The sequence below is a fragment of the Schistocerca nitens genome, chromosome 4, assembly GCF_023898315.1.
Source record: "Schistocerca nitens isolate TAMUIC-IGC-003100 chromosome 4, iqSchNite1.1, whole genome shotgun sequence".
In the NCBI taxonomy this organism is placed as follows: Eukaryota; Metazoa; Arthropoda; class Insecta; order Orthoptera; family Acrididae; genus Schistocerca; species Schistocerca nitens.
The window spans coordinates 186828043-186843090 of NC_064617.1; the positions used below are offsets into that span (position 1 = coordinate 186828043).

At 46.2% G+C, this 15048-nt stretch overlaps 2 pseudogenes; both read right to left on the reverse strand.

Moving 5' to 3' along the window:
• Window positions 1-2323: 2323 nt before the first annotated feature.
• Window positions 2324-2441, reverse strand: LOC126254430 (5S ribosomal RNA; annotated as a pseudogene).
• Window positions 2442-14564: 12123 nt separating this feature from the next.
• Window positions 14565-14682, reverse strand: LOC126254319 (5S ribosomal RNA; annotated as a pseudogene).
• Between the last annotated feature and the right edge of the window lie 366 nt (window positions 14683-15048).

A 15048-nucleotide genomic window follows, 5' to 3' on the forward strand; every position in this document is an offset into this window, starting at 1 on the left:
TGGAATTTGTATTGGAGATTCGCTTCGACTGGCGCTCGGTACGGGCAGAGGTGACCTTTGGGAAGAGTGTGAGCAGCGAGCACGCCCTGGGTGGGGGAGCAGTGAGCAGCGAGCGCAGCTGAGCGTGTGCCCGTGGCTGCGGCTGCCCCCAGGTGTGAGTCACGACGCCGGCGATAAGGTCAGGTCGTGCCGGCCCGGCCTCCCGCGGTGTGTGCGGCTGCCCGCCTGCCGCAGCGCCGCCGCCACTGCGCGGCACTCGCGCTTCACGCTGTCTCGGTGGCCACGTCCAGTCAGGACATGGGAGCGCACCCTGGATCAGACACACTGTGTCGCAGCGTCTCGTATTAGTCTGGCGGTTAGCAGCGAAGTAGCTCTGAGATTTTACGACCAGTGGATCAGGGAACACTTGCTGTTAGTCAATACGCATGAAATGATGTTTTTTCTTCTGACTGACAGTAAATTACTATCTTTTTGGAAGGACAGAATGTGAGTTGCGTTTACGAAGTTTCTTAATTTTATTTTATTATTATTATTAGGAGGGTCTGGTGTCGCCCAGCTGAAAGAGTGGGGGGCGGTAGAGAATTGGGCAGCTGCCCTACGTTGCTCCTCATTGAGTACGCCCTTCTCTGGCCTCCCGACATTCTGATACGTCGGCGTTTCTGGTCGCTGGTAGCATCACTAGCCTCATAAGAGGGAGGTTTTGGGTTTTTCTGTACAGGGTAAGAAAAATGAAACTGGCCCGGAAAATACAATCTAACATAAAGAAAAAAAGACGCACCACGAAGAAGTTACGTGAATGGGACGGAAACTGACAGATATGATTCCAATTTCAGAAAATTTGGATAATTTATTCAAGAGAAACAGTTTCACAAATTGGGCAAGTCAATAAAGCATTGGTCCATCTCTGGTCCTTATGCAGGCAGTTATTCGGCATGCCACTGATTGACAGAGTTGTTGGATGTCCTGAGTGATATCGTGCCAAAGTATGTCCAATTGGCTCATTAGATCGTCAAGGTTCCGAGCTTGTTGGAATGCCCTGCCCAAATATGCGAAACATTTACAATTGGGGGGAGATCCGGCGACCTTGTTGGCCAAGGTAGAGTTTGGTAAGCACGAAGACATGCAGGAGACACTCTCGCCCTGTGCGGGCAGGCATTATCTTGCTGAAATGTAAGCCCAAGATGACTTGCCATGAAGAGCAACAAAATAGGGCATAGAATATCGTCGGCGTACCGCTGTGTTGTAAGGGACGGGCGAATGATAACCAAAGCTCCTGCTGTGAAATGAAGTGGCACCCCAGGCCATCACTCCTTGTTGCCGGGCCGCATGGCAGCCAACAGAGATTGGAAACCCATCGCTGTCCACAGCCTCTCCAGACACGTCTTCGCTGGTGATCGTGGCTCAGTTCAAAGCGTGAGTTATCGCTGAAGACATACTCCAGTCAAAGAGGTTCCGGGCCGAATGTACCCGATACCACTCCAAAAGGGCTTGTTGATGTACAGAGGTCAATGGCGGTCGGCACAAGGAGCGCCATAAGTTCAGCCCTCTTTCTGTGAGCCGCCTATTGATGATCGTCACTGAAGCACCAGTTGCATCTCGGATCGATGATGATGATGAATCCACTGCTCTGAGTGCTTGTCTGACGACGGATCGGTCTTCACTTTCTGTCACTTCTCTAGATCGACTGCTTTCTTCTTGATTCTTTGTTGGGCCATGGTTCACCCATCGACGAACAATGGCATCGCTCCTATTGAAATGTCGAGCGATTACTTCAACCAGCTTGTTTGTCCAGCAGTCAAATTTTACAGCTTTGCATTTTTCATCGATACCTGTATGAATATCAGTTTCTGACCAATTTGCATAACTCTTTCGTGGTACGTCCTTTTTTTTTTACCTTGTGTTGTATTTCAATGGTTCAAATGGCTCTGAGCACTATGGGACTTAACATCTATGGTCATCAGTCCCCTAGAACTTAGAACTACTTAAACCTAACTAACGTAAGGGCAGCACACAACACCCAGCCATCACGAGGCCGAGAAATATTGTATTTCATATTTGATGCACCGTAAGATAGGCAATCCAACTCATGCAATCTGCAGATGATGTAAGATGATTACCTACCTTAAAAGCACTCAAAGCACCTCGTCTTCAGGCCACAAGTGGCCCATCGGGACCATCCTCAGATGAGGATGCGGATAGGAGGAGCTTGTGGTCAGCACACTGCTCTCCCGGTCGTTATGGTGGTTTTCTGTGACCGGAGCCGCTACTATTCGGTCGAGTAGCTCCTCAGTTGGCATCACGAAGCTGAGTGCACCACGAAAAATGGCAACAGTGCATGGCGGTCCGGATGGTCACCCATCCAAGTACCTGCCACGCCCGACAGAGCTTAACTTCGGTGATCTGACGGGAACCGGTGTATCCACTACGGCAAGGCCGTTGTCACCTACCTTAAGGTGCATGAAGTATTTTCCAGGCCAATTCCATTTCTGGCGACCCTTATGTTTTCAATGTACATTTACTGCGAGTTACTGCAGATGGCAACATAAGGATGATTTAGGTAACTGACGTAATGTGCGACCTGTAATACAAAGATGGCTGACGTTTTGAAAACGTATTAACACGAACCATCAGTAGCTTGCTGCATTTCGATATGCAATGCTCAACATCTAGAGGCTGAAGTTGCTTCCTATAGGAAAGCTACCTTTTTAAAAAAAAAAAAAAAAAAAAAAAAAAACATGCTGAAGAACACAGCCAAAATAACTAAAAATTGAAATCTAACCGTAATATAATCCCTCCAACAGTCTAATCTGTCCTAAGACTAATCTAGGGATCAGCCTACTAACTGGTAATGACAGATGGTTCCAGCCAATCTGATAGTGTACGAATTGCTAACTTTTTTAAACAAAATTACAGAGAGTCTCTAGATGTTAGTCACTTGTGACACCATGGGGATGGGTTATGCTCCATCACTTGCATGAAATTGAAAACTTAACGAAGCCCGTACCCACCGTTAAAATCAATCACATTATTTCTAAACACCACATAAAATTTTATAGGTACGAAAACTACACTAAAAACTCAACAAAACGTCGGAAATTTAAGTCTAGTTCGTCTGAAGACAGCTCAGAAGTTCCCAGTAACCCTCTAGCTTTCGAGCTCTAGTCATTGCTGCTGCCCCATATAATGAATATGTGACGAGATACAGCATCCGGAAACTCTAATTCTCAAAATGAAACTCTTACGCCTGTCAGTAACACGTATTTCACCACTTTTCTTTATAACATTGTCCCAGCTTAACGACAGAGGAGGAGGTGGAACCGAATGATACTGATTTCTTAACTTTGCATACAAATTTCACAGTCCTTTTCGTTATGTTCCTGAGCTTTTTTTTTTCTCAGATAAATCACTTCCGTAGCTCATTATCAAGCGCGCCTTGTAATTCAGAGTTCACGAAATGCGATTACTTGACGGAATGATTCCGTCGAACATTAGAAGGCGTCTATCTTTCTTCATCCTTCCCTAATCTGTGCTTGTGCTCCGTCTCTAATGACGTCGTCGTCAACGAGCGGTACGTCATAATTCTGCAGATCCTTGAAAGGAACGTGTGTTATAGACATATATTCCTGCACCTTGCCGTGAAACTAGCTATTGATGTCCAAAAGCGTACACTGCACTTAGTTCATGAAGTCAGTGGTACGTTCGAAATTTAGGGTTCTGACGTTTTACTCTCGTAATTACTGTACCTCATTGAGGTTCCTTCATGATCTCTATGAACGATCGTGTACGGGACGATATTAGCCAGCTTAGATTGTATAACAAGAAGACTGCTTCACGGTTACCTGCAAGTCGACAGGGTACGTAATTGCATTCCGCACAAGTTGTTCGTGTGAACGGCTGCGCGCGGACGACATGGCTGCAGGGTAATTTCTTGTAAAGAGAAGTGAACAAGCCGCGTTGATTGACGTTAATAACCACACAGTAACATTAGTACAGGAAACATTTACTCATTGAATGTGCTTGGATGCACGCGGAAGGAATTTCGCCTTGCACGGTTGCAATCCTCGATGAACACAGCGTAAGTCTTTTGGGCTTTACGCTGCGCTGACAGCGTGGGAGAACGGAGGTGGTTAAGGGGGCGACCACAGTGTGATCACTCTGAGTGTCTTGGGCTTCTGATCCATTCAGAACACATTCTGTGCCCAAATAAATAAGTTCTTTGGGTGAAAGTACGGGGCTACGAGGCTATGGTCAATGTAGCCAACTATTTACTCACCTTTCAAATGGCTCTGAGCTCTATGGGACTTAATATCTGAGGTCATCAGTCCCCTAGAATTTAGAACAACTTAAACCCAACTAACCTAAGGACATCACACACATCCATGCCCGATGCAGGATTCGAACCTGCGACCGTAGCTGTCGCGCGGTTCCAGACTGAAGCGCCTAGAACTGCTCGGCCACCCAGGCCGGCTTACTCACTTTTCGTGGATCATCTGCGGGATATATCTTCAGAGATAAAATTGCCTGGAAGCTTTACTCTAGATAAACACCGACTGTGAAAGACATCGTTGTATTACAAATGAATAACTTTTCCTGCTCTCTTTTGTGTGCTGGTATTTTACAAGGGACCATGCGTTCCGCAGGCAGATGCTTTAATCCAGAACACTGGTGTTATCCTCTTTCTCATTCAGTATTGCAGGGTAAGTTTAGTTCTGTCAAGCAATGAAGCTTAACTTCATAAGGAATTTCATTTGTATTGTCTACACTATGGCGCAGTTTTAAAGTCCCACACTACGGATTCGATCCCCGGTCACTCCTGTGATTTTTATCTCTCACCACTTCTTTTGCCTATGGTAATGTTTCTTAATGAGAAAAATACGGAGTTGCACCATGGTTCGCAGTTCACGTTAAACAGTAGATACTCTTATAACTAATTAGGTAAATCAGTCAAAGGCTGGTGGAAAGCAAGGCCTTACCATCTCCACCATACCATGCCTAATAAGCACTGCGGGGTTCAAGTCAATTCGGTTTGAGGACAGTTTTACTTAATAAAGAAATGTTGGTTACAGTTACGTGAAGGTGCTCATGAGTACTATGATACATTACAATAAAAGATCACGTGATTTCATACTGATTTGAACAATATATACAAAGATATTTTTTAATGGAGCAAGTAAACTTGGAGAGTAGAGGGCTTTTTAATGCCTTCTTAAAGGCGGTCATATTAACCTCAAGACATTTAATTTACTCTTGCAAGTCGTTTGAAAACATACGTACCTATATAGGCGATACTTTCATGACTAATGTTAGACTCTTGGTGCTATTATAGAGGTAGAATCTAGATGTCGTAATCATGCTTTTTTCTATTTTTGATAAATGAGAAATTTTGTGAATTTTACAGGAGTTTCCTAAGTATACAGGTTGTAAAAGAATTATCAGAATTCCCAGTTCTCCGTAAGACGTTCGACGACTAATACGAAATGAAATTATTGTTACATAATTCTGTGTCTTGAAAATATTATCTTCATAAGGTGACTTCCTGTAACATGTAATTACATAACGTATTTGCTGATGGGAAAATGTAGTTTATTCCTAGTTGAATAAATTGTCTATCTCCGTATTAACGCATGTTTCAAATGCAGCAGAAATGAGCCACTTCATTAACATATAAATGTGGATTTTTCAGTCCGGGTTTCACTGCCAAGGTGTAATCGGAAAAAGGTGTTGTTAAGCTATTGCGTACCTATTTAAAAAGACACTGAGTATATGGCATTGCTTTACTTGTCGTAGAGTAATGAGGAACATTGCGTACAAACTGACATCGACGCACAGTCTCGCTGTCTGTTCAGCTGAGCCTGTGACCTTGAATGGCGACTCTTGTCTCGAGACAAAAGAACACTTAACGACGTTTACTTCATGTTCGCTAGTAATACGTATTTGCAGTTTACTGTGCACGTCTCCAATCCGTAAAGCACCTTACAGTTTGTGTTACTCCCACCATTCCCAGTTCCAGTCGCTAATAGTGTTGTGTAGTAAAAACTGCTGTTGGCAAACCTCCGTCTGAGGTGACATCTCAGTAGATACCGCTTATGTCGCTTTTGCGAGATGTATGTAGCAGGAAGCTATATTTTGGTTGACTCTTCTAGGATCGTACGCTCTCGGCAAACCAAACAGTGATTCACAACGCCTCTCTTCTGACGTGTACCACTAGACTCGAATGAGTATCTGCGTGGCGCCTTTTCACTTACTGAACGATCCCGTGACGAAACGCGCTGCTGTTCTTTGGATCTACTCTATTTCTAATAGTATACGGTGACGGTCTTGAGAATCTGGCATCAGTCTTCCCTGCAGTTAGTTTTTCTGGTCGTTTCATTTTAAATCGCTCCGTAACAATACTCGCAAATGTATAATAGATGTCATTGCTTCCACTGGTTGTTTGGCAATCGTGTAATCAAACAAGATCCGTTCTTTCCGCCTATTTATGCACAACACGTTAAAGTGGTCCGTGCTGAGGATCAGTTGCCAATCCGTGCAGATCATCCTGCTAGTTTTAGATTCCGTAGCTCAGTCTGTAAAAACGGAAGCCTTATAGTATCACCTTGTTGTACATCCGTTTGTATGTTTGTCCGATTGTTAAGCCTTTTTCTCAGGAACGGGTAGACGCATCAAGTTGAAATTTATGTTATATGCTAAAGCCTAAAGTCCCTTGGCGATGTTAAAAAATCCAAGCTTCTACGTCAGTGCAATCAAAAGATACAGCCGTTTACATCACACATTTTGGTACTCGCGAAATGACCCATAGTAGGGTACTTCTTATTGACCTAGAATCTTAAATTTGGCAGAAAGCAAGGTTCCACAGTGCAAGTAAAGGAAACAATCCGAAAATTGTTGATTTATAATTATAAGGCACGAAAAAATATTTTTTTGGTCATTTGTTATCCGACTGTCTGTCTGTCCGTCTGGAGTTGTCGGCCTGTTGCTTGCAAGTGTGTGTCTCTGGCCTCTCTCGTGATAGGCACCGAGCGAGGTGGCGCAGTGGTTAGCACACTGGACTCGCATTCGGGAGGACGACGGTTCAATCCCGCGTCCGGCCATCCTGATTTAGGTTTTCCGTGATTTCCCTAAATCGCTTAGGGCAAATGCCGGGATGGTTCCTTAGAAAGGGTACGGCCGATTTCCTTCCCCATCCTTCCCTAATCCGAGCTTGTGCTCCGTCTCTAATGACCTCGTTGTCGACGGGACGTTAAACACTAATCTCCTGCTCCTCCTCCTCGGTGATAGGCGTGCTCGATCGAGCGCCTACTATCGATCTTCGCGCTACATCTTTGCCGACCATAGTGCTGACTACAGCTTACGCCAGCACAATTTATGTCACATACTTTGATACTCGCAAACTCACGCATCAAAACTTGTAGGGTACTTCCTGTTGATCTAAAAATTTGCCAAGAAGCGAGGTTCAAAAGTACAAGTAAAAGAAAAAAAAAATCCGAAAACTATTAATCTTTAATTACATCAAGTGAAAAAAATATTTTTTGGCATTTGTAATCCGGCTGTCTGTCTGTCTGTTAAGACTCTTTTTTCTCAGGAACGAGTAGAAATATCACGAAGAACTTCAAGCCACATGCTAAGCCTTTGGTCACTTGGCGCTGTAAAAAATTTAAGCTTTCACGTCAATGCATTCAAAAGATACGGCCATTTATGTCACATCTTTTGGTACCATGACAGTATCGATATCTATAACGGGTAAAACTCGTCGTAATTCTCGATTTCCGGGATGAATGAACTATCTACATGCATTATTAAATTTGTACAGAATCTTTGGTGCGAGAATACTACTCGGGCTTATCAGCTTTTTTTACCGTTGCATTTCTATGGGCAGCCGCATCATGGAACTTCCAGCATTATCTGCTAGTACATTTATGTAGTGAAATATGATACAGAGCGAGGTGGCGCAGTGGTTAGCACACTGGACTCGCATTCGGGAGGACGATGGTTCAAACCTGCGTCCAGCCATCCAGATTTCCGCCACAGACCGTGCATTATGAACAGGTGCTCAATCATGTTGAAAGATTCAGTCGCCATCCCCGAATTGCTCTTCAACAGTGGGAAGCAAGAAGGTGCTTAAAACATCATCGTAGGCCTGTGTTGTGATAGTGCCATCCAAACCAGCAAGGGGTGCAAGCCCCATCCATGAAAAATACGACCACACCATAACACCACCGCCTCCGAATTTTAGTGTTGGCACTACACACGCTGGCAGATGACGTTCACTGGGCATTCGCCATACCCACACCCTGCCATCTAATCGCCACATTGTGTACCGTGATTCGTCACTCGACACAACGTTTTCCCACTGTTCAATCGTCCAATGTTTACACTCCTTACACCAAGCGAGGCGTAATTTGGCATTTACCGGCGTGGTGTGTGGCTTATGAGCAGCCGCTCGACCACGAAATCCAAGTTTTCTCACCTCCCGCCAAACTGTCATAGTACTTCCAGTGGATCCTGATGCAGTTTGGAATTCCTGTGTGATGGTCTGGAGAGATGTCTGCCTATTGCACACTACGACCCTCTCCAACCGTCGGCGGTCTCTGTCAGTCAACAGATGAGGTCGACCTGTACACTTTTGTGCTGTACGTGTCCCTTCACGTTTCTACTTCACTATCACGTCGGTAACAGTGGACCTAGGGATGTTTAGGAGTGTGGGAATCTCGCGTACAGACGTATGACACAAGTGATACCCAGTCACCTGACCACGTTCGAAGTTCGTGAGTTGCGCGGAGCGCCCCATTTTGCTCTCTCACGATGTCTAATGACTACTGAGGTCGCTGATATGGAGTACCTGGCAGTAAATGGTAGCACAATGCTCCTGATATGAAAAACGTATGTTTTTGGCGGTGTCCGGATACTTTTGATCACATAGTGTACTTGTACACTGGAATACGTCTCTCCATTAAGAACAACATTCTGCTTTGTAATTGCTAGTAGCTATTGAATCCAGTCACAAAGATCATCTGGTATACGGTATGATTACGTTTTGATCGTTAAATGACAGTGCGAAACATACCGAACGCCCTCCGAAAGTTCAGGTCATAAGCAAAAACAGTAATTTTCTTTCATTGTTAAAAACAATAGTCGGCACAGAAGAATGAAAGCACGCAGAAATGTTTGCCTCAAATGAAAAAAATGAAGCCCCACGAACAAAATGATTCCTCGCAGAGCAGATACTTTTCTGAGGTTTCGTTGTCGCCTTCTAAACAAACTGTGGTACGGCGGTAAGTTTCTCAAAAGTGACTAACGCGCCCCTTCCCCTGCCAAGTAATTTCGTTGTGGACCAAAAGACGCGGAGCGAATAATAAGGTGAGGGGGTGGCGCATGCCTGCACGGCGTGCGAGGGCAGTCCAGAGCGGCGCGAGCCACGTCTCGCTTCCTTCCTTCCTTCCTTCCCCACGCTCCGTGTAGAGTGCCGCGCCGCTCCTCGGCGGGGGCGATTTGAATTCACGCCGCCACGATTGGGAATGAGCAACCGGCCGTATTGTCCCCAGGAGGCACCGGGGCACGCCTCCAGATAAAAATGAGCGCCGCACGTGAGCGACATTTCTCCGTCACCTACCCGGGGACGACACTCTTCACCGAATTCCCTTCTGCTGCGTAAGGAACTCCTTGTTATGCTGCCCTTCGGAAGACGTGGCCATAAATACTAACAGAAACTGCTCGAGCGCTTGGGTCCTACCTGTGTTTAAATTTCGACGCGTCGTCGTGCCCTCATATACACCACTGGCCATTAAAATTGCTACACCACGAAGATGATCTGCTACAGACGCGAGATTTAACCGTCAGGAAGAAGATGCCGTGATACGCAAATGATTAGCTTTTCAGAGCATTCACACAAGGTTGGCGCCGGTGGTAACACCTACAAAGTGCTGACGTGAGGAAAGTTTCCAATCGATTTCTCATACACAAACAGCAATTGACCGGCGTTGCCTGGTGAAACGTTGTTGTGATGCCTCGTGTAAGGAGCAGAAATGCGTACCATCACGTTTCCGACTTTGATAAAGGTCGGATTGTAGCCTATCGCGATTAAGGTTTATCGTATCGCGACATTGCTGCTCGCGATGGTGGAGATCCAATGACTCTTAGCAGAATATGGAATCGGTGAGTTCAGGAGGGTAATACGGAACGCCGTGCTGGATCCCGACGGCCTCGTATCACTAGCAGTCGAGATGACAGGCATCTTATCCGCATGGCTGTAACGGATCGTGCAGCCACGTCTCGATCCATGAGTCAACAGATGGGGACGTTTGCAAGACAACAACCGTCTGCACGAACAGTTCGACGACGTTTGCAGCTGCATGGACTACCAGCTCGGAGACCATGGCTGCGGTTACCCTTGACGCTGCATCACAGACAGGAGCGCATGCTATGGTGTACTCAACAACGAACCTGGGTGTACGAATGACAAAACGTCATTTTTTTGGATGAATCCAGGTCTGTTTACAGCATCATGATGGCCGCATCCGTGTTTGGCGACATCGCGGTGAACGGACATTGGAAGCGTGTATTCGCCATTGCCATACTGACGTATCACCCGGCGTGATGGCATTCGGTGCCATTGGTTACACGTCTCGGTCACCTCTTGTTGGCGTTGACGGCTTTTTGAACAGTGGACGTTACATTTCAGATGTGTTACGACCCGTGGCTCTACCCTTTATTCGATCCCTGCGAAACCCTACATTTCAGCAGGATAATGCACGGCTGCATGTTGCAGGTCCTGTACGAGCCTTTCTGGATACAGAAAATGTTCGACTGCTGCCCTGGCCGACACAATCTCCAGATCTCTCACCAATTGAAAACGTCTGGTCAATGTTGGCCGAGCAACTGGTTCGTCACAATACGCCAGTCACTACTCTTGATGAACCGTGGTATCGTGTTGAAGCTGCATGGGCAGCTATATCTGTACACTCCATCCAAGCTCCGTTTGACTCGATGCCCAGGCGTATCAAGGCCGTTATTACGGCCAGAGGTGGTTGTTCTGGGTGCTGATTTCTCAGGATCTATGCACCCAAATTGCGTGAAAATGTAATCAAATGGTTCAAATGGCTCTGAGCACTATGGGACGTAACATCTATGGTCATGAGTCCCCTAGAACCTAGAACTACTTAAACCTAACTAACCTAAAGACATCACACAACACCCAGTCATCACGAAGCAGAGAGAATTCCTGACCCCGCCAGGAATCGAACCCGGGAACCCTGGCGCGGGAAGCGAGAACGCTACCGCACGACCACGAGCTGCGGACAAAATGTTATTACATGTTAGTTCTAGAATAATATATTTGTCCAATGAATACCCGTTTATGGTCTGCATTTCTTCTTGGTGTAGCAATTTTAGTGGCCAGTAGTGTATTTATATCTACAAGGCTATGCAGTTCTCACGTAATAGCTTGGCAGAGGGTTCATACAACCACTTCCGGACCATTTCTCTTCCGGACCATTTCTCGAGTAACACGTGAGAAAATGAACAACTAAATATTTCCGTGAGATCTCTGACTACGCTGATCATTTCTCCCAGTGTAGGTGGGATTCAACAAAATATTTTCTCATTCGGTGGAGAAAGTGGGTGACTGAAATTTCATGTAAAGATCTTACTGCTAGAGAAAGCATCCTTTGTTTTAATTACTTCCACCCCAACTTGCACATCGTAACCGTGACACTCTCTTCCCTGTTTCGTGAGGATACAGAACGCGCTGCCCTTCTTTGAACTTTTTTCGGTGTCTTCTGACAACCATGTCCGGTAAGGATCCAATAATGCGCAGCAGTACTCTAACAGAGGACGGACACGTCTCTCTTTAGTAGCTTTTAAGTTCTGGTGCAGGTAATGTTGGGAGTGGTTTCGGGGCGTAAATGCTTGTCAACATAAATATATTTATGTGTAGTTCGATCCAGTCAATCAGGGCACATCAGCAGAAACAACAAAACAAGGAAATATTACTGTTTAAAAAAAGTCGTCGGTTGCAGAATGTTGTTTATTAACTTAAGAACGGCGCCTTTCCACCGGATAGGTCATCATCAGGTTATCTGAAAATATATGGGGACGACGGTATCACAATAAATCCGGCCTGTTACTGTTCTGGACTACTATAAATGTAAATAAGCTTCAAAAACCGACCGAATAAAATGTAGCTCACGTTAAAAGATCAGAAACTGTCTGCCAAAAAGCATCCACCAAGAACTAGTGATGCCGCGTAAAACATACTGAAAGGCAACCTGTATGGAAAAATATTAAAAATTAATGATTTTATTTCATTAATTTTTAACACTTTTCCACTTTAGAGCCCATGTTTACTGGACTTTTATATTGTTTCTTGTGGTCCATAGCCGGCCGCGGTGGCCGAGCGGTTCTAGGCGCTTCAGTCCGGAACCGCGCGACTGCTACGGTCGCAGGTTCAAATCCTGCCTCGGGCATGGATGTGTCTGATGTCCTTAGGTTAGGTTTAAGTAGTTTTACGTTCTAGGGAGCTGATGACCTCAGCTGTTAAGTCCCATAGTGCTCAGAGCCATTTGAACCAGTTTTTTGTGGTCCATGCTGCCTCGCCCTAAAATATAAAGCACAGAACTCGCAGCAGAAGAGAGTCGTTTCACAGTATCGAAGATGGCGAAGCGCTCATAGCTGATAAGTTACGCATTTTGGAGACAATTTTTACGGGACATTTTTGCTTCGGATGATCGTTCTACCGTTTAAATTAATACTGACAATTTCTCCTGCGACACATTGTATATGCCATTACTTACTGTTGTTGCTGATAATGTTAGTCTGACGGCTAGATCACGCGTTCTGACTTTCCACCATTCCATTTCGAGCAGCTCCTGGAGACGGAATGAACAGTGTCTTGAAAGGAGGGTATAAGATGAACATCAACAAAAGCAAAACGAGGATAATGGAATGTAGTCGAATTAAGTCTGGTGATGCTGAGGGAATTAGATTAGGAAATGAGACGCTTAAAGCAGTAAATGAGTTTTGCTATTTGCAGAGTAAAATAACTGAAGATGGTAGATGAAGAGAGGATATAAAATGTAGACTGGCAATGGCAAGGAAAGCATTTCTGAAGAAGAGAAATTTGTTAACATCGAGTATAGATTTAAGTGTCAGGAAGTCTTTTCTGAAGGTATTGTATGGAGTGTAGCCATGTATGGAAGTGAAACGTGGACGATAAATAGTTTGGACAAGAAGAGAATAGAAGCTTTCGAAATGTGGTGCTACATAAGAATGCTGAAGATTAGATGGGTAGATCACATAACTAATGAGGAGGTATTGAATAGAATTGGGGAAAAAAGGAGTTTGTGGCACAACTTGACTAGAAGAAGGGATCGGTTGGTAGGACATGTTCTGAGGCATCAAGGGATCACCAATTTAGTATTGGAGGGCAGCGTGGAGGGTAAAAATCGTAGAGGGAGACCAAGAGATGATTGCACTAAGCAGATTCAGAAGGATGTAGGTTGCAGTAGGTACTGGGAGATGAAGAAGCTTGCACAGGATAGAATAGCATGGAGAGCTTCATCAAACCAGTCTCAGGACTGAAGACCACAACAACAACAACAACTGGAGACATCAGAATTGATGCTTCACACCGGAGGCCCGGCTCCTAAACCTGGTTTGGTCGGGAATCGTATTTGAATTTGCAGGAGCGAATTTACTCGATAGACTTCGACCTTGGCTCCCTTTCCGCTGTCTTCGTGGCAGCCAATCGGATAGTTCCGGGGCGGGTAAACGAGACAAAACGGCGATAAAGTTATCGTGACGGTCGTCATGGCAACGGACGCGAAGCCTGCCAGAAATTGTCGGCCATTACCAGCCCCCTGGCCCCCGGCGCCCATTCTTTATTTAAAGTGATCACAGGCCGGGATAACGGCGGGGCCGTTGAGCCTGGGGGCGGCGGCTGGCGGCGGCGGCTGGCGGCGGCGGAGGCGGCGGATCGCGGCGCGGCGCGCTGCCGCGACACGCGCATTAATACGGGCCGGCATTCCGGCGGCTGTCGCTCACGCTGTCCCCCGGTCGGCGCGGCGTGGCCACATAAATTTCCGGCTCGCTTTTTGCGAGAGCCGGCCGCTGTGTCGCGCTCTCCCGCCACCGTTACTGTTGCCGCCAGGCCGCGCGTTTTGTTTCCGAATGGCGCGGAAGTATGCGGGATTATCGCACCGGCGACGCGGGTAAACGTCATACGTTCCACGGAACCGCCCCAGTGAGTTACATCTCCAACAGGGTGCAGCATCAGCGAGACCTGTACTGTCACCGACTAAACTTGCACCATTGTGCGCCTCACATTCTCTTCCCATCTTGATCACGGCTTGAACACTTACAACTCCTCCCGAACAGGCCATGAAGGCCCAGCGGTACCGACCGGCCGCCGTGTCATCCAAAGACCGTAGGCGTCATTGGATGCGGATATGGAGGAGCATGTGGTCAGCACACCACTCTCCCGGCCGTATGTCAGTTTCCGACACCGGAGCCGCTACTTCTCAGTCAAGTAGCTCCTCAGTTTGCCCCACAAGGACTGAGTGCACCCCGCGTGCCAACAGCGCTCGGCAGACCGGATGGTCACCCATCCAAGTGCTAGCCCAGCCCTACAGTGCTTAACTTAGGTGATCTGACGGGAACCGGTGTTACCACTGCGGCAAGGCCGTTGCGAACACTTACAACAGTTTTGTTTAATGCGTATCAGAAGCATCAGATTGGAAATTCGATCGACAGTTGAATGTTTACCCCTCATTCTGGGACTCTCACCAGACAGGACTGACAGAAAAATGTCAGAGAACATCCAAAGAAGAGCAGCGCGTTTCGTTACTGGTTCCTTCGGCAAACGCGGAACCGTCAGAGAGGTGCTCATCCAACTCCTGTGACAGGTGCTGCAAGAGAGGCGTTGTGCATCACGGCGTGGTTTACTATAAAACTGAGAGAGAGTACGTTCGTAGAATAGACTATCAATATATTATTACCTGCTACATATAGTAATAGACGACAAGTGATCGAGTAAAACAGAAGTACGAGGTGTGG